The sequence below is a fragment of the Triturus cristatus genome, chromosome 12 (genome assembly GCF_964204655.1).
Source record: "Triturus cristatus chromosome 12, aTriCri1.1, whole genome shotgun sequence".
Classification (NCBI taxonomy): Eukaryota; Metazoa; Chordata; class Amphibia; order Caudata; family Salamandridae; genus Triturus; species Triturus cristatus.
In genome coordinates, this window is record NC_140595.1 from 663,690,235 (window position 1) to 663,710,013 (window position 19,779).

The following is a 19,779-nucleotide window of genomic DNA, read 5'->3' on the forward strand; positions in this document are numbered from 1 at the left end:
CAAAGCCAAATAAGCCATGCATATTTACAGTTCCTTTGAAAGGCAGAACGAGGACTAGGACCTCTGTTCTGACTGAATCTGCATCCACAGAAAGGATGTTATAAGGCCCTACAAATTTCACCAAGGAGATGTGAAATTCTTCCCCCATAAAATACTTTTTTTCCCAGATACCCCGGCTCTTAGGCAAATGAGGTTACTCCTCAAAACCCCACCCCCACTAAATATCCTTCTCTCCTGCTGTCCATTCAAATGATACAAGGTATCTTGTACATAGAGAGAAAGGGAGAATAGGCAGACTTGCTTCAAAGATTTGGTGACCTTGGATGGGTGGGTTGAATGAAGAAGTGAACCTGGTTTCTGGGAAAGGAGTATCGAGATGAAGATGAGGAAAAGTGAACATGGACCACATTCATAGGTTAGAGAAATACATTTAATAGGTTGAATGGTTTTGAAAAGTGAACTTCGAGCAGTAATTGTTGTTTTTTAAATTGCAAAGAAATTAAAAATGAATGTGGGATTGGAGGCACACTCTGAGCAGAAAAGCACCATAAGCTGCTATGGTGCAACTCAAGATGGTGAATAGAACCTTTAATATGATGATGCTCTTCTTTTGCTAGTTTTTTCGATTCACCTTTTATTGTAAGTAGCTGATACAGCATTTTTTGCAGCTCTTCAGTTTATGGTTATCATGTGAGAACACTGTTTTCATCATATTTATTATTCTACAAATGTATTTTTAAATGCACTGATGTGGTGTTTGCATGAAATGCAAGATGGCACATCATGGAATGTTTAAACTGAGCATCGCGTAGGATATGTGATATTTGGCACCTAGAGGAGTAGGACACGTAGATCCTATAAGAAGTAAAGACTCTCTAGCAAGGGCCGTCCATACTCTGAGTTTAAACTTTACTTTTTGTGAAATGGTTTATGAAAAACAACACGGCTGCTCCAGGTGAGGCTCGAACTCACAACCTCGGCATGGCTCAGTGCAAGTGCTGCTGTATAAGTACCACGCGCTAACCGATTGCGCCACTGGAGCTCTCTCTTTTCACATCTCCCCAGGTGAGCCATCTACAGCTGACCAAGTAGATGACAGACACTGCTCCATCATTCACTGTGCAAGATCGACTCACATGCTAGCATGTTATCATGACTATTAAAAATACAGTCCAAACGGAATAGATTCTATAATTGTCCTATAACATATGCTCTGTCTATTCAAAACCCCATAGAATTATATCTTGACAGTTCTGACAAAGTCTAGGGGAATCTTATGAATATTTGTAATTAGCACATAGTAAGAATTTCCCAAAAATGAAATGTAGGTCCCTAATTGGGGGAAGACGTGGAATGTGAGATCTTGCCTCAGCTGTTTTTTTTCTTTTTTAGGTACAGTATATTGACACTTCAGTACCTTTTGTGAAGCAAGGTTTCAGATGGGGCTGTAGGGCAGACGAGGTGGCCGAGTGGTTAAGGCGATGGACTGCTAATCCATTGTGCTCTGCACGCGTGGGTTCGAATCCCACCTTCGTCGGAAAGCCATCAGAGTCTCTTTTGATGGCCAGCATTTCTTGTAGTATAATTACACTCTCTTTCAAGACAGAGCCAGGATCCGCTAGATGGGATCATCTGACTCTTCCATTTTAACAAATATGTCAAATAAAGTGAAGTATTTTGTGCGTAATAGAAATTAGATCTTTTATGGAGTTTCCAGAGGATTGCCTTTCACTCACTCCTGGCTTATTAACCAGTTTGGATAAATAGATTGATAAGAAAGCAGCTCTTACTCCTAAAGTTTAGGCCGTCTCAAATTAATGACTGTTAACATATGTCTGCCCCACAGAGACAGATCACTTCTAATAAGTGGGTTCTCTATATGTCACTGATTGCAGACATACTAACTAGAGCTATCGGTATGGTCTTGAATGTGAAAACTCTTATTTTCTCATATGAAAATGTAGTTTTTCATACTTCCAAGAAAAGTGCCTTAAGCACGGTCTTCAATGTGTGCGCGCACGTGGACATTCATATGCAACTACGTTTCCATACAGAGTCTCAAAATCATAGATATATTCACACCTCAGTAAGAATACATGTTGCAATTTACATTCTGCGTGCAGACTGGCCTTGTAGCTCAGTGGCAGAGCACTGGTCTTGTAAACCAGGGGTCATGAGTTCAAGCCTCATCAGGGCCTTTTTACATGAGTCTTTCTGTATGTTGTTTTCAAGTCATTCTTCCCTGGAGTCACACCTTGCTTTAGGATTGCTTATTGCCAAGCTTCCCTTTCCTGCTTTCATATTATCAAGAAAATATCATGAAGATCATTGAATTATAAATTATTGCCTCACCCCTTCCGATCGCCTGACGAACGCCTGACAAACGCCATTCTCACCCTGCCGGGCAAAGCCAAATAAGCCATGCATATTTACAGTTCCTTTGAAAGGCAGAGCGAGGACTAGGACCTCTGTTCCGACTGAATCTGCATCCACAGAAAGGATGTTATAAGGCCGTACAAATTTCACCAAGGAGATGTGAAATTCTTCCCCCATAAAATACTTTTTTTCCCAGATACCCCGGCTCTTAGGCAAATGAGGTTACTCCTCAAAACCCCACCCCCACTCACCATAAATATCCTTCTCTCCTGCTGTCCATTCAAATGATACAAGGTATCTTGTACATAGAGAGAAAGGGAGAATAGGCAGACTTGTGCTTCAAAGATTTGGTGACCTTGGATGGGTGGGTTGAATGAAGAAGTGAACCTGGTTTCTGGGAAAGGAGTATCGAGATGAAGATGAGGAAAAGTGAACATGGACCACATTCATAGGTTAGAGAAATACATTTAATAGGTTGAATGGTTTTGAAAAGTGAACTTCGAGCAGTAATTGTTGTTTTTTAAATTGCAAATAAATTAAAAATGAATGTGGGATTGGAGGCACACTCTGAGCAGAAAAGCACCATAAGCTGCTATGGTGCAACTCAAGATGGTGAATAGAACCTTTAATATGATGATGCTCTTCTTTTGCTAGTTTTTTCGAGTCACCTTTTATTGTAAGTAGCTGATACAGCATTTTTTGCAGCTCTTCAGTTTATGGTTATCATGTGAGAACACTGTTTTCATCATATTTATTATTCTACAAATGTATTTTTAAATGCACTGATGTGGTGTTTGCATGAAATGCAAGAAGGCACATCATGGAATGTTTAAACTGAGCATCGCGTAGGATATGTGATATTTGGCACCCAGAGGAGTAGGACACGTAGATCCTATAAGAAGTAAAGACTCTCTAGCAAGGGCCGTCCATACTCTGAGTTTAAACTTTACTTTTTGTGAAATGGTTTATGAAAACATCACGGCTGCTCCAGGAGAGGCTCGAACTCACAACCTCGGCATGGCTCAGTGCAAGTACTGCTGTATAAGTACCGCGCGCTAACCGATTGCGCCACTGGAGCTCTCTCTTTTCAAATCTCCCCAGGTGAGCCATCTACAGCTGACCAAGTAGATGACAGACACTGCTCCATCATTCACTGTGCAAGATCGACTCACATGCTAGCATGTTATCATGACTATTAAAAATACAGTCCTTAGATTCTATAATTGTCCTATAACATATGCTCTGTCTATTCAAAACCCCATAGAATTATATCTTGACAGTTCTGACAAAGTCTAGGGGAATCTTATGAATATTTGTAATTAGCACATAGTAAGAATTTCCCAAAAATGAAATGTAGGTCCCTAATTGGGGGAAGACGTGGAATGTGAGATCTTGCCTCAGCTGTTTTTTTTCTTTTTTAGGTACAGTATATTGACACTTCAGTACCTTTTGTGAAGCAAGGTTTCAGATGGGGCTGTAGGGCAGACGAGGTGGCCGAGTGTTTAAGGCGATGGACTGCTAATCCATTGTGCTCTGCACGCGTGGGTTCGAATCCCACCTTCGTCGGAAAGCCATCAGAGTCTCTTTTGATGGCCAGCATTTCTTGTAGTATAATTACACTCTCTTTCAAGACAGAGCCAGGATCCGCTAGATGGGATCATCTGACTGTTCGATTTTAACAAATATGTCAAATAAAGTGAAGTATTTTGTGCGTAATAGAAATTAGATCTTTCATGGAGTTTCCAGAGGATTGCCTTTCACTCACTCCTGGCTTATTAACCAGTTTGGATAAATAGATTGATAAGAAAGCAGCTCTTACTCCTAAAGTTTAGGCCGTCTCAAATGAATGACTGTTAACATATGTCTGCCCCACAGAGACAGATCACTTCTAATAAGTGGGTTCTCTATATGTCACTGATTGCAGACATACTAACTAGAGCTATCGGTATGGTCTTGAATGTGAAAACTCTTATTTTCTCATATGAAAATTTAGTTTTTCATACTTCCAAGAAAAGTGCCTTAAGCATGGTCTTCAATGTGTGCGCGCACGTGGACATTCATATGCAACTACGTTTCCATACAGAGTCTCAAAATCATAGATATATTCATACCTCAGTAAGAATACATGTTGCAATTTACATCCTGCGTGCAGACTGGCCTTGTAGCTCAGTGGCAGAGCACTGGTCTTGTAAACCAGCGGTCATGAGTTCAAGCCTCATCAGGGCCTTTTTACATGAGTCTTTCTGTATGTTGTTTTCTTTTTTTTTTTTTTTTTTTTTTTTTTTTGAAACCGTTTATTGCATCCATAAAAAGGTTACAGGTATGGGCCTACAACCGCACGGCCGGCCGCTAGAGCATCACAAATATAGTACATACAAACAGTAAAAGACTCTCAGCGGTGCACAGTAGAAACACAGGAGTAATCAACGGTGCAGGCCTCACGGTGTCCTGCCACAGAATACGGTTTCATTTTAAAGACTAACAACATCAACAAAAACCACAACCGCAAGGCAACCCGAGATCCAAGGTGACAACACTTGCTCCATAGTGGGGGATCCAGACTGGCAGGAAAGATCTGAAGAGGGGGATGGGAGGAGATCAAGGACTGGGGGGCCGCGTACCCGCGGCCGAGCCAGAGGGTCCAGCTAGGGAGACGGAGCAGGCGAGGCAGCCGGCAGCTGTGGCGGCTCACAAATGCCCCCACGGTAGGCGTTCCAGGGGCCCCAGACTTTCACCCACGCCCCAGGCTTACCCCTCGCCACATACACCACCTTTTCACGGAACATACACCAATCCATGTGCTCTTTCCAGGCCGACACCGCAGGGGGCCTCTGGGATCCCCACAATTGAGCAATATCACGTTTCGCTATCATGTATCCCAGAGTCACCCACCGCGTCTGCGGAACCGAGTAGTCATTCGGTTCCCATACATTCAACAAGCACCTCCTCGCTTCAGGCAGCAGCGCTACACGCGTGACCACACGCAGGACCTCATGCACACCACGCCAGAATCGCTCCACCTTCGGGCACTCCCACAGTATATGCATAAAAGTCGCCAACGCACCACAGCCACGCTTACACAGTCCGTCCACGGCAAAACCCATACGTAGAAGCCTTGGCCCCGTCACGTAGACCCGGTGAAGGATCTTGAGCTGGACGAAACGAAGGCGAGCCGGGATGGCCACCTCTTTCGGAGAGGCCACCGCGGACATCCAATCCTCGTCGTCCAGCTCCAGCCCGTCGGCCACCCAAGCCTCGCGTAGACTAGTTAACAGGCACGATCTATCATTAATCAGCTTCTTATATATGAGGGAGATCGTGCTGTCCGGGACATGGCCATCTAGCACTCTGTCCTCCAGGGGGGAAGACTCCGGAATGGATGCAGCATCCGGGAAGACGGAGCCCAGCGCATGGCGGACCTGTAGGTACCGAAAGTACTCACTGCCCTGCAGCTGGAACTCCGCCTGCAGCGTCTCAAAAGTTTTGAATCCCCCCCTCGTCCAGAGATCCCCCACTGTGCTGATTCCGATCGTGTCCCACTTCGCGAAGCCCTTCGATGTCCACAGGGAGCCCAGCCTCTCAGAGGCATACAGTGGAGACGCCCGGGTCAAACGGTCCTTCCACCCCATAGCTGCATTAGCCGCGTGCCAAACCCGCACCATGACACGCGTCGGTCCCGTCAGACGGGAGTCGAGCGCGCCAGAGTACAGCGCTCGATTGTAATCGCCACCGGGCAGGAGCATCTTGTCCATCTCGAATGCCGGGTTCAGGGCGGGCCCGTAAAGGCCATGATTAATTGCAGCTAGCTGGGAGGCCCAGTAATACCGTTTAATGTCCGGGAGGGCGACCCCTCCATCGTACCACGGGAGCGTCAGTTTAGCCAGAGCAATACGCGGCCTCCCGTCCCAGAACATGCGCCGCTGAAGGCCCTCCACCTCACGAAAGTAGCGTGCCGGGACCATGTCCATAGTGTTCTGGAGGGCATAGAGGAAGCGCGGCAAGGACATCATTTTAAACAAGGCCGCTCGACCGAGCGGCGAGAGCGGGAGACGCCGCCAGCGCACCACATCCTCCTTCAAACGCTGGAGAGGGGGCAGCAGATTCCGCTCATAGCGGGCCTCCGGATCAAGAGTGATATGTATACCCAAGTACCGGAAACCCTGGGAGGCAATCTGGATCGGGCAGTCCCGCGGCAGGACCGGAGCCTCCCCGGAAAGCACGTAGACACAGGATTTCGCCCAGTTAATGACTAGGCCTGAGTTGCGACCGAAGGAGCGCAAAACATCAACTAGGACGATCAGGGACTTGCGCGGGGAGGCGAGATACAAAAGGATATCGTCCGCGTAGAGGGACACACGGTCCTCGTGCTCGGGGGTCCAGCGGAGACCACGGATGGAAGGGTGCCACCGCAGCCACTCCGCCAGGGGCTCCAGGGCCAGGGCGAACAGAAGAGGCGACAGGGGACAACCCTGTCGCGTGCCCCGTCCCAGCGCGAACGGGGTCGACACACGCCCGTTCACCACCACCTGCGCCATCGGGCCCGAATATAGTAATTTGACCCAGCTGATGAAACCCGGGCCGAACCCAAACTTCGCGAGCATCGCCCAGAGATATGGCCATTCGAGCGTATCGAACGCCATGGTGGCGTCCAAGGACGCCAAGATGGCTGGCTCCCGCACAAATGGGACACGCGCAAGCACGCCGTGCAAGCGCCGTAGATTAAGCGCCGTGTTGCGGTGTGGGATAAAGCCCGATTGGTCTTGGTGGACCAAATCGCCCACCACGCCAACCAACCGGTTAGCCAACACCTTGGCGAGGATTTTGGGCTCCGCGTTCAAAAGCGAAATCGGCCGATAGGATGTGACCCGTTCACGGGGCTTCCCCTCCTTGTGGATTACCACAATTGTGGCCAGACGCTGGTCCGGCGGGAGGGAGCCCCGCGAGTGGGCCGCGAGGAACATCGCACGCAGGTGGGGTGCCAGCACATCCGGGCGTAGCTTATATAGCTCAATGGGAATGCCATTGGGGCCCATGGCCTTGCCGGATGAAATCGAGCGAATAGCCGAGGCAATTTCGTCCGAGGTGGGAGGGACGTCCAGCGAATCTCTGTCTTCCGCCGTAAGGGAGGGGAGTGCAATATCCCGAAGCAGGGCACGGGAGTCCGCCTCCGAACAGGGAGAAACAGGGGAGTAGACTCCGCGGAAATAATCCGCGAAACAGGAGACGATGGCTTCCGGCTCCGTGGCACACGCACCATCCACACTCTCAATCAAAGGCACCACTCGGCTCGCTCTCTCTCTCTTATCCAACCACGCAATCAATTTACCGGCCTTATCACCCACATCATACAAGCGCCCCTGCTGCTCTCTACCAAGGCCCCTGGCCGCCTCCGTGACGAGGGCCCGGTAGGCCGCCTGCTTTAACTGCAGAACATGTAACTTGGCGTCTGTTACCCCGTTCCCCAGATCACCCTCCAATTCCGCAATCTCGGCCTCCACCCGGGCCACCTCCTCCCGCTCGCGCCGCCGGGCATTGGCAATAAAGGAGAGGGCCTCCCCTCTAAGAACCACTTTGAAAGCCTCCCATAGGGAGATGGCAGATGGGACCGACCCCACATTCTCCTCAAAATAGCGCTGCAAGGATGTGATCAAGTCGGCACGAATGGTGGGGTCGCGCAGATACCGGGCGTTAATCGGGGCCACCCTGCCATCCCCCCTCGGGAAGACATCGAAATGCAACAACAATGGGGAGTGGTCTGAAATACCCCGTGCCAGATGGCGCACCTCTCCCACCCTCCCCGCATGGGCCGCTGGGACAAGGATGTAATCAAGCCGCGAAAGACTACCATGGGCCCCCGAGTGGAAGGTGTATTGTTGCAATACGGGATGCTTTAGGCGCCAACAATCCACCAGGCCCAGTGTGTCTAAAAGGCCAGGCAGCCACGCCTGTGCCCGGGGAAGGTCCCTAGGGGGATGGCGATCCATAGAGCCAGAAACAACCGCATTAAAGTCCCCTCCCACCACCAAGAGGCCACTCGGAAGTTCCAGAAGGAGGCGCCCCAGGTCCGCAAATGTAGTGGCCTGTAGCCCAGGCGGGACGTACACCGACACAAAACTGAACACTCTACCCTCCATACGTCCCGCCAGAGCAGTGTAACGTCCCCTATCATCGTGGTGCACCTCATCAATCTCCAGCGGGAGCGAGTTCCTCACCATAATACCCACCCCCCGCGAGCCCGAGGTGAAGCCAGAGTGGGCCGCCAAACGATATCCCCTCCGATTCATTGCATGAAAGGTGTTACCTATAAGGTGCGTCTCTTGCAGAAAGACAACATCTGGGGAAATACGTTTTAAATACTGCAGGACCACACCACGCTTAATCCTATCCCCCAGGCCGTTAACATTCCATGACAACACAGTCAAGTCCCTACCCCCCATCATACGTCGAAACAATCGGTCGTCCCCCACCGAGCAGTCTAAAGACAACAAAACAGCTGCAGGATTGCCTTGCGGTACGAACAAACAACACACCCCCCCCACCCCCCGGTCCCAACAAAACTCCCCCCTCCCTGCACCCCTGCATGAGCCCAGACAGCCCCCCCAAAGTGCAGTGTGCCTGTCGCCCCATAGCTAAATACTAACTAGTCCCCCAGAGGAGGAGGGAAGCCCCCAGCAGACCCCACATGACCTCCATGGGAGGGGAACCTACAGAAGCAGTATGTGGTGAAGGGACAATGTCCCGAGCAAGGCAATACAGTCATCCCTCAATTCTGATCCAGCGGGCCCTCCTCGCCAGCCGCGCTCCCCCCACCCCCCCGGCCCCGATCCCCAGGCAAAGTGTCCAACCAGTCCCCAGCCGCCTCGGGCCGGTCGAAGAAGTGCGTGCGACCATCCACCTCCACCCGCAGCTTAGCCGGGAAGAGCATTGAGTACTTAAGATTTAGTTCCCTTAAACGACGTTTGATGCCAATAAAGCTCTGCCGCTGCTTCTGGACCGCCGGGGTAAAGTCTGGGTAGAAGTTTACGTCCATGTTGTCCAACCTGACCGGTCCCTGTTGCCTGGAGGTCTGGAGGATGGCATCTCGGTCCCGAAAATTAAAGATTCGGGCAATAAGGGGCCGTGGCGGGGCACCGGTCTTAGGGCGGCCCCCGGGGACCCGGTGGGCACGTTCCACCGCAAAAAACTTACTCAGCCCCCGGGGCTGAAGATGGGTCAGGATCAAGTCTTCCACGAAGAGATCCGCCGCCTCCGCCTCACGTCCCTCCGGCACACCAATAATGCGGATATTATTCCTCCGGGCGCGACCCTCGGAATCCTCCAGTCGCCGGTCCATCAGGGCGCTCGCCTGGCCAAGCCGGCGCACCTCCTTCTGGAGGGCCACCACGTCAGTCGTGAGGCTCGTTGTGGTGTGGGTCAGGGAGTCGACTCGGTCGTTCGTTTTTGACAAGTCCGCCCTCACAAGGCCCACATCCACCAGGACCGAGTCAATTTTTTGCGACAAGGTGTCAAAACGCTGGTCCACTGAGGCCTTCAGTTCAGCGATGGCGCCCATGACGTCCCGGAGGGTTAGATCCACTGGATGGGCGGGTGCCTCCGTCGGGCCCACCGGGGATGACCGCGCTGTCTCCGGAGAACCCTTTTGGAGCGTGTAGCGGTCCATACTATTGGCCTGGTGCGCCGTGCCACGGCGGGTCGTCTTCACCTTCGCCCGGTCGCCATCTTGTTTGGTGGCCATGCTGGCCCTTCCACCGTCGTGCCAAGATCTCCAAACGGGCCGTCACACCAGATCACGGGTGTCAAGGGGGCGACCACAGAGCCGCGGGTCGACCCACCGCCGGCGGGTCAGCTGGGCACCTGGACAAGGCCACACCACCGCACCCCGCTCCGCAGCCCGACCTCGCCAGAGAGCAAGGAGGGCGCAAAAGCGAAAGTGAAAGTGCGGGGTACGCGAGTCGCCCAGCCCCGCTCGCCGCTGTTATTCACCTTGTCCCCGAATCGCGCCACTACTCCAATCCGGGGGGCCGGCGAGGAGAAGGCCGCAACCTTCAGTCGATGTTCCCACCGGTGTTCGGGGTCCGATTCGAGCCCAGAAAACGGGTAGTGCCTCAGCTCGGGTTCCCCAACACAGTCCCCTTAACAAGGACAGGATATTTCCAGGATTTATTCAGGAGGTCGCGGAGGTCCTCGGGAGCCTCGCACCTACGCGGCCATCTTGGTTGCGCGCTCCTGTATGTTGTTTTCAAGTCATTCTTCCCTGGAGTCACACCTTGCTTTAGGATTGCTTATTGCCAAGCTTCCCTTTCCTGCTTTCATATTATCAAGAAAATATCATGAAGATCATTGAATTATAAATTATTGCCTCACCCCTTCCGATCGCCTGACGAACGCCTGACAAACGCCATTCTCACCCTGCCGGGCAAAGCCAAATAAGCCATGCATATTTACAGTTCCTTTGAAAGGCAGAGCGAGGACTAGGACCTCTGTTCCGACTGAATCTGAATCCACAGAAAGGATGTTATAAGGCCCTACAAATTTCACCAAGGAGATGTGAAATTCTTCCCCCATAAAATACTTTTTTTCCCAGATACCCCGGCTCTTAGGCAAATGAGGTTACTCCTCAAAACCCCACCCCCACTCACCATAAATATCCTTCTCTCCTGCTGTCCATTCAAATGATACAAGGTATCTTGTACATAGAGAGAAAGGGAGAATAGGCAGACTTGTGCTTCAAAGATTTGGTGACCTTGGATGGGTGGGTTGAATGAAGAAGTGAACCTGGTTTCTGGGAAAGGAGTATCGAGATGAAGATGAGGAAAAGTGAACATGGACCACATTCATAGGTTAGAGAAATACATTTAATAGGTTGAATGGTTTTGAAAAGTGAACTTCGAGCAGTAATTGTTGGTTTTTAAATTGCAAATAAATTAAAAATGAATGTGGCGGAGGAGGAGCCTAGCGCGCATCCAAGATGGTCGCGTGAGCACAGGGCTCCCCGGACCCTTTCTGCTCCTCGGAATTTATCCTGAGAATATCCTGACGTGGTTTATGGAATCTGGGAGATGAAGACCAGCTGAGCATATATCTCTTTTCAAAAATCAAATTGGACCTGGGAATCCTGAGTTGTCGTCGTCGGAACTTTTGGGACCCACCCGACGGAGGTGACCGAGGTGAAGGTGGCCCGTGGGGCCGGGCTGCAATTGAACAACAGCGGCTTCAGCGCGGTGCCAGTTGCCGATCCACCACTTTCGGTTTCGGTTTTGGACTTCAGGAGACCAGCGGGCGGGTGCGCTCGGGGTGGCGAGGTGCTTCCTGGGCCTCTGCACGAGGTTTTCCTCCACCTGCTACTAGAGTGCCTATCGCCTCGGACCCCCTATACCGACATTTTGTGGTCTTCTGGCTGGTGCCCTTGCACCTCTTGATTGGAGGTCCCCTTGAGTGACCGTGTTCACATGGGGGGCAAAGGGGGTCCCGAGGGGCGCAAGACCAAGGCTTCCCTCCGCGGGGGAGCGGTCCAGAGCAATAACATAGACCGCTACACCCAGGGCAGGGGGTCCCCTGGCGCTGCTGGCCTCCCCTCGGATACTGCGGGGGGAGCCACGACCGTCTCTACGGAACTTTCCCTGCAGGACATTATGGGAGCCATTGATGGCATCAGGGAAACCATCGCGACGCAATACGAGGCCCTGGCCCGTAAGATCGACACTGTCGCGATTGATGTCACCCTGATCCGGGCCGACCTCTCCAAAACTAACGAGAGGGTCCAGGCTCTCGATACACGGACCTCCACCCTCGGTGCGGAGGTGTCGGATCTGCGGGCCGCGCTTGGAGACATCAGGGTGGTCAACGATCATATGGCCCGGCGGCTTGAGGACTTCGAGGGACGGGCCCGACGCAACAACATCCGCGTCATAGGTGTACCGGAGTCCTCCGACAGCCGCCCGGTTGACCTCGTGGTCGAGGAACTTATCCTGAAACAGTTGTCCCCGGCTGGCCTAAGTAAGTTCTTTGCCGTGGAGCGGGCCCATCGAGTTCCGGGCGGTCGGCCACGGCCGGGGGCCCCCCCGAGGCCTATCGTGGCCAAACTGTTCCACTACAGGGACCGCGACGCTATTCTGCAGGCCTCACGGACCCACGGCCCGGTTCGTCACGAGAACTCGACCATCAATTTTTATCCAGACTTCACGCAACTGGTCCAGAAACAGCGGATGGGATTCCAAGGGGTGAAGCGTCGTCTCCGCGAGCTGGGCCTAAAGTATTCGATGCTCTACCCTGCAAAACTCCGAGTGGAACATGGGGATCGGACAGCCTTTTTTGACTCTCCTGTGGCCGCAAGTGACTGGCTGGACTCGCTGCCGGACGGAGGTGGCCTTCCCGGACCCTCTGCGGGCACCGCTGGTGACGGGTCCCCTTTAGAATGACTTTTGGTCCTTGATTTTGCCGTTTTGCACTGTACAGTTGGGTCTGATTTCTTTTGTATATTGTGTTTCACCAGGACCAGTGAGGGGGGCGGGCGGGGACGGGTCCCTTACCTCCTCTGGGGTCTTTTCGTAGAATGGGGTTAGTGGGGCGACAGGCACACTGCAAGTTGGGGGGGTTTTTTGGCCCGCAGGGGTGCAGGGTGGGGGGAGTTGGACTTGGGGTGGGGTTGGGGGGGAGGAGGGGTTGTTTTGCTGTGTGTTTTTTGTTTACAGGGCGAGGTATTGATTTTTGTCCACATCTGGGAACTGTGCTGCAGGCTGGGGGACCCTTGATCTATTGGGGGGGATGGGGGGGGACGGGTTGAGGCTTATGTCATGGAACGTCAATGGGTTGGGGGACCGTATCAAGCGGGGTGTAGTACTGCAATATTTGCGTCGTTTGACTCCTGATGTGGTGTTTCTCCAGGAGACGCATCTGGTTGGCAATGTTTGTCATGCAATGAACAGGGGGGGATACCGCCTCGTGGCCCATTCTGGTTTCACAACTGGTTCCAGGGGGGTGGGCATTCTCCTGCGGACCTCACTTCCGGCGGAGATCACTAAGATAGTCTCGGATGACAGAGGGCGCTATGTGTGTTTGATTGGGAGGTGGGAGGGGCAGCCCCTTACCCTGGTTTCAGTCTACGTCCCCCCGGGCCTCCAGAACTCCACCTTCACTGACTTGGGTCGAATGCTGCTTGACCTTCCGGACAGCCTCCTGCTCATGGGCGGGGACTTTAATTCTGTGGTTTCGGGTGAACTGGATCGTCACCCACCAAGGACCCTCCCCGCTGCCCAGGCATGGCTGGGTGGGATGTTGGAGACCTTCGGCCTGGTGGATAGTTGGAGATTAATGCATCCGACCCAATGTCAGTTCACCTTTCACTCGGGGGCGCATGGGAGTCTCTCTAGGTTAGACTACTTCCTTATGCCCACGGCGCAGACTGGTCGGATTCGAGAGGTCAGGCACCTGGCGCGGGGTATCTCCGACCATTCTCCGCTGTGGCTTCTTTTTGACACCGGGTCGCGGTCTGCAGGGCGGATCGCTCCCATTAACCCATGGTACCTGCGAGACCCTACGACTCGTGACAGCCTGGTTAAGGCTATGGACCAATACTTCCTTGATAACGAGGGGTCGGTGTCGTCTGCAATGTCCCTGTGGGAAGCCTTTAAAACCGTGATCCGCGGACACGCCCTCTCCCAGATAGTGGTGGCTAAGAAGGTCAAGAGTGAGGCAGTGGTGAGGCTGGAGACTGACATCTCGGGGCTGGAGTCGGCCTTGGAGGCGAATGTCACTCCGGACGGGCTCCATGCCCTCAGCCTGAAACAGTTTGAATATAGGTCCCTGGTCACTGACGCGGCCAAAACTATGTATAGGGAGCAGCAGGGTCGACTGTACGACGCCGGGGACAAGGCGGGAAAGTTGATCGCGTGGCTGGACAGGAAGGAGAGAGTGAATCGTGTGGTCCCGGAGTTGCGTGCTGCGGATGGTGTGTGTGTGACTGAGCCGGATGAGATTGTGGAATGTTTCGCCGACCACCTCCGGGCTGTGTACTCCCCAGTGACTGACAGGGATGAGGACGACTCTCGCCTTCTACTGAGGGATATTGCCTTGCCCGGCCTGTCCGTTGAGGACCGTGAGCGGCTGGACGCCCCCTTGTCGGCGGATGAAATAGCGACCGCGATCCGCTCCCTTCGCTCGGGCAAGGCTATGGGTCCCAACGGTCTGCCCATTGAGCTATATAAATTGCGCCCTGATAAGCTTGCGCCCTTCCTCAGTCGCATGTTCCGTGAGTCTCTTGCGGCGGGTTCCCTTCCGGCCGACCAGCGTTTGGCCACGATAGTCGTGATCCCCAAGGAGGGCAAGCCGCGAGACCGCTGTACTTCTTACCGGCCTATTTCACTGCTAAATGCAGAGCCTAAGATCCTGGCGAAAGTCCTTGCCAATCGTTTGTTGAGCGTCGTGTGCGATCTTATTCATCCGGACCAATGCGGCTTCATCCCGCATCGCAACACCGCTCTTAACTTGCGGCGTCTTCACGGCGCCCTTGCCAGGGCGGAGCTCCTCTCCGAACCGACCGTGCTGGTTTCTTTGGATGCCACGATGGCTTTTGACACCATCGAGTGGCCATTCCTCTGGGCTGTCTTGGCTAAATTTGGCTTTGGGGAAGGATTTATTGGCTGGGTGAAGCTTCTTTACACGGGACCCATGGCTCAGGTGGTGGTGAATGGGCGGGTCTCTCGGCCCTTTGCCCTCAGCAGGGGCACGAGGCAGGGATGCCCGTTGTCCCCTTTGCTCTTTGCTCTCGCCCTGGAGCCACTCGCTGCTTGGCTCCGCTGGGAGCCATCGCTTAGAGGGATCCGGTGGGCCCCGGGCTTCGAAGACCGGGTCTCGCTGTATGCGGACGATATTCTCCTGTATCTCACCTCACCGCGGCAGTCGCTCAACGTCCTCTTTGACGTTCTGACTTCTTTTGGGAACAACTCGGGTCTCACGATCAATTGGTCTGAATCCTGCGTCTATCCTATCTCCGGTGGTCCTCCTCTCCTGCCGCCTCGGCTTCCGATCCAAGTATCTCTGAGCGGCTTTAAGTACCTGGGGATATACGTTTCGCTGGACCCGGTGGCTCGCTATGAGCAGAATCTCCTGCGTCCACTTCGGCGATTGCGAGAGGACACGGCCCGGTGGTGCAGGCTGCCCCTGTCCCCGCTGGGTCGGGCCGCGCTGTTCAAAATGATGTCCCTTCCCAGGTTCCTCTATGCACTCCAGAACTCCTTCGACGTCATCCCAGTGGCCTACTTTCGGGAGGTGGAGAGCCTGCAGAGGAGACTGGTGTGGGACGGGCGGGCGCGTATTGCTCTTGCTAAGCTTACTCTCCCCTGGTACGACGGGGGCATCGCGCTTCCCGACATTCGCAGGTATTATTGGGCCTCGCAGCTTTCGGCTATTAACCATGCCACGTATGCGCCTGGCTTGAATCCGGCGTATGAGATGGACAAGTTCCTGCTTCCCGGCGGGAACTATAACAGGGCACTTTACTCCCGCTCGGCTTGCCGTACCCTTACGGGTCCTACTAAGATTGCGGTGCGGACTTGGAGGGCTGCCACTGCGGCCACGGGCTGGAGTGAGCGACTAACATGTGCTACTCCTTTGTTTGCCTCCGATCGCCTGGGCAGCCTCTGGACTACGAAGGGGTTTGACCAGTGGGACACGATTGGTATCAGCAAAGTGGGAGACCTGTGGCATAAGGGCGCGGTTAAGACTTTCGCGGTGCTTCAGGCCGAGTACGAGCTTACGGACAGGGAGTTCTTCCGCTATGCCCAGGTTCGACACGCCCTGCTCTCGGTCTTTGGGGAGGGGACCAAGATCCCGGTTTCCTCGCCCCTCGAGGACCGCATACTTGACGGACATGTCCCTGACAGTACTATTTCTTTAATTTATAAAAAACTGATCAATCATCGGGCTGACCTCTTTGTGCGCCTTCGGGAGGCTTGGACGGGGGATGGGGTGGAATTGGACGACGAGGACTGGCAGTCTGCACTGTCGTCCCCCAAGGAGGTCGCCATTCCAGCCCGTCTCCGGTTGGTACAGCTTAAGATTCTTCACCGGGTGTATGTGACGGGTCCTCGCTTGGTCTCGATGGGATTTTCCGACGACGGGCTCTGTAAGCGGGGTTGTGGGATCAGCGCCACCTTTCTCCATATCCTGTGGGAGTGCCGCGAGGTGGCGGACTACTGGCGCCGGGTCCATACGGTTATGGGACAGGTCACTGGGGTTGTGCTGCTGCCGGAGGTGCGTCGCTGTGTCCTGAATGTGTGGGAGCCCAATGATTACAGCGCGGCTCAGACTCGGTGGGCAGCCCTGGGGAACATGATTGCCAAGAGAGATATAGCGCAGCTTTGGGGCGCCCAGCGGCCGCCCACCGTGTCAGTATGGAAGGAGAATATGGACTGGTGTATGTTCAGGGAGAAGACCGTGTATGTGGCCCGTGGTAAGCCGGGGGCATGGGGTAGAATCTGGGGGCAATGGAATGCGTATCGCGGGGGTATCTGTACGCCCCCCCTGGTGGACACCGATATCGCCATGTCCCCCTGACCCTTGACGGTTCCTGGCACCTTTTGGAATAACTACATATGGACGTTCATCTCCCTTGACCCCCCCCCCCATCCCCAGCCTCCCGGTACTCCTTCCTTTTGCCGGCTGCTTAATGGTCTGAACTGGAGTTCCCCGGAGGAAGCCTGACCCGCACTGTTTGCCCTTATGCCTCGCCTTTTGTTTTTCTTTTAGTTTTTGTGTCTGTTGGACTTAAGTCTCCTGTTCCTTTAGAACTATCCGGAGCCACTACGGGGCTGAGCCCCGGGAACTGACTGCAGCCTTGATAAATGTATATTTCATTCTGTACCTAGCGGCCGGCCCTGGTGGTTGTAGGCCCGTGCTTGTAACCGAATTATTGTTCAATAAAAATTTAAAAAAAAAAAAAAAAAAAAAATGAATGTGGGATTGGAGGCACACTCTGAGCAGAAAAGCACCATAAGCTGCTATGGTGCAACTCAAGATGGTGAATAGAACCTTTAATATGATGATGCTCTTCTTTTGCTAGTTTTTTCGAGTCACCTTTTATTGTAAGTAGCTGATACAGCATTTTTTGCAGCTCTTCAGTTTATGGTTATCATGTGAGAACACTGTTTTCATCATATTTATTATTCTACAAATGTATTTTTAAATGCACTGATGTGGTGTTTGCATGAAATGCAAGATGGCACATCATGGAATGTTTAAACTGAGCATCGCGTAGGATATGTGATATTTGGCACCCAGAGGAGTAGGACACGTAGATCCTATAAGAAGTAAAGACTCTCTAGCAAGGGCCGTCCATACTCTGAGTTTAAACTTTACTTTTTGTGAAATGGTTTATGAAAAACAACACGGCTGCTCCAGGTGAGGCTCGAACTCACAACCTCGGCATGGCTCAGTGCAAGAACTGCTGTATAAGTAACGCGCGCTAACCGATTGCGCCACTGGAGCTCTCTCTTTTCACATCTCCCCAGGTGAGCCATCTACAGCTGACCAAGTAGATGACAGACACTGCTCCATCATTCACTGTGCAAGATCGACTCACATGCTAGCATGTTATCATGACTATTAAAAATACAGTCCAAACGGAATAGATTCGATAATTGTCCTATGACATATGCTCTGTCTATTCAAAACCCCATAGAATTATATCTTGACAGTTCTGACAAAGTCTAGGGGAATCTTATGAATATTTGTAATTAGCACATAGTAAGAATTTCCCAAAAATGAAATGTAGGTCCCTAATTGGGGGAAGACGTGGAATGTGAGATCTTGCCTCAGCTGTTTTTTTTTCTTTTTTAGGTACAGTATATTGACACTTCACTACCTTTTGTGAAGCAAGGTTTCAGATGGGGCTGTAGGGCAGACGAGGTGGCCGAGTGGTTAAGGCGATGGACTGCTAATCCATTGTGCTCTGCATGCGTGGGTTCGAATCCCACCTTCGTCGGTAAGCCATCAGAGTCTCTTTTGATGGCCAGCATTTCTTGTAGTATAATTACACTCTCTTTCAAGACAGAGCCAGGATCCGCTAGATGGGATCATCTGACTCTTCCATGTTAACAAATATGTCAAATAAAGTGAAGTATTTTGTGCGTAATAGAAATTAGATCTTTTATGGAGTTTCCAGAGGATTGCCTTTCACTCACTCCTGGCTTATTAACCAGTTTGGATAAATAGATTGATAAGAAAGCAGCTCTTACTCCTAAAGTTTAGGCCGTCTCAAATTAATGACTGTTAACATATGTCTGCCCCACAGAGACAGATCACTTCTAATAAGTGGGTTCTCTATATGTCACTGATTGCAGACATACTAACTAGAGCTATCGGTATGGTCTTGAATGTGAAAACTCTTATTTTCTCATATGAAAATGTAGTTTTTCATACTTCCAAGAAAAGTGCCTTAAGCATGGTCTTCAATGTGTGCGCGCACGTGGACATTCATATGCAACTACATTTCCATACAGAGTCTCAAAATCATAGATATATTCATACCTGAGTAAGAATACATGTTGCAATTTACATCCTGCGTGCAGACTGGCCTTGTAGCTCAGTGGCAGAGCACTGGTCTTGTAAACCAGGGGTCATGAGTTAAAGCCTCATCAGGGCCTTTTTACATGAGTCTTTCTGTATGTTGTTTTCAAGTCATTCTTCCTTGGAGTCACACCTTGCTTTAGGATTGCTTATTGCCAAGCTTCCCTTTCCTGCTTTCATACTATCAAGAAAATATCATGAAGATCATTGAATTATAAATTATTGCCTCACCCCTTCCGATCGCCTGACGAACGCCTGACAAACGCCATTCTCACCCTGCCGGGCAAAGCCAAATAAGCCTTCCATATTTACAGTTCCTTTGAAAGGCAGAGCGAGGACTAGGACCTCTGTTCCGACTGAATCTGCATCCACAGAAAGGATGTTATAAGGCCCTACAAATTTCACCAAGGAGATGTGAAATTCTTCCCCCATAAAACACTTTTTTTCCCAGATACCCCGGCTCTTAGGCAAATGAGGTTACTCCTCAAAACCCCTCCCCCACTCACCATAAATATCCTTCTCTCCTGCTGTCCATTCAAATGATACAAGGTATCTTGTACATAGAGAGAAAGGGAGAATAGGCAGACTTGTGCTTCAAAGATTTGGTGACCTTGGATGGGTGGGTTGAATGAAGAAGTGAACCTGGTTTCTGGGAAAGGAGTATCGAGATGAAGATGAGGAAAAGTGAACATGGACCACATTCATAGGTTAGAGAAATACATTTAATAGGTTGAATGGTTTTGAAAAGTGAACTTCGAGCAGTAATTGTTGTTTTTTAAATTGCAAATAAATTAAAAATGAATGTGGGATTGGAGGCACACTCTGAGCAGAAAAGCACCA

General features: G+C 51.7%; 4 non-coding genes across 4 annotated transcripts; 2 read left to right on the forward strand and 2 right to left on the reverse strand.

The window, feature by feature from the left end:
* Positions 1-947: 947 nt before the first annotated feature.
* On the reverse strand, positions 948-1,042 carry TRNAI-UAU (transfer RNA isoleucine (anticodon UAU)). The gene is made up of 2 exons: positions 1,005-1,042; positions 948-983 (listed from the first exon to the last, which is right to left on the reverse strand). It is a non-coding gene; the product is annotated as a tRNA-Ile (tRNA).
* Positions 1,043-1,455: 413 nt separating this feature from the next.
* Positions 1,456-1,537, forward strand: TRNAS-GCU (transfer RNA serine (anticodon GCU)). The gene has a single exon. It is a non-coding gene; the product is annotated as a tRNA-Ser (tRNA).
* Positions 1,538-2,126: 589 nt separating this feature from the next.
* On the forward strand, positions 2,127-2,198 carry TRNAT-UGU (transfer RNA threonine (anticodon UGU)). Its single transcript has one exon. It is a non-coding gene; the product is annotated as a tRNA-Thr (tRNA).
* Positions 2,199-3,359: 1,161 nt separating this feature from the next.
* On the reverse strand, positions 3,360-3,454 carry TRNAI-UAU (transfer RNA isoleucine (anticodon UAU)). The gene is made up of 2 exons: positions 3,417-3,454; positions 3,360-3,395 (listed from the first exon to the last, which is right to left on the reverse strand). It is a non-coding gene; the product is annotated as a tRNA-Ile (tRNA).
* Between the last annotated feature and the right edge of the window lie 16,325 nt (positions 3,455-19,779).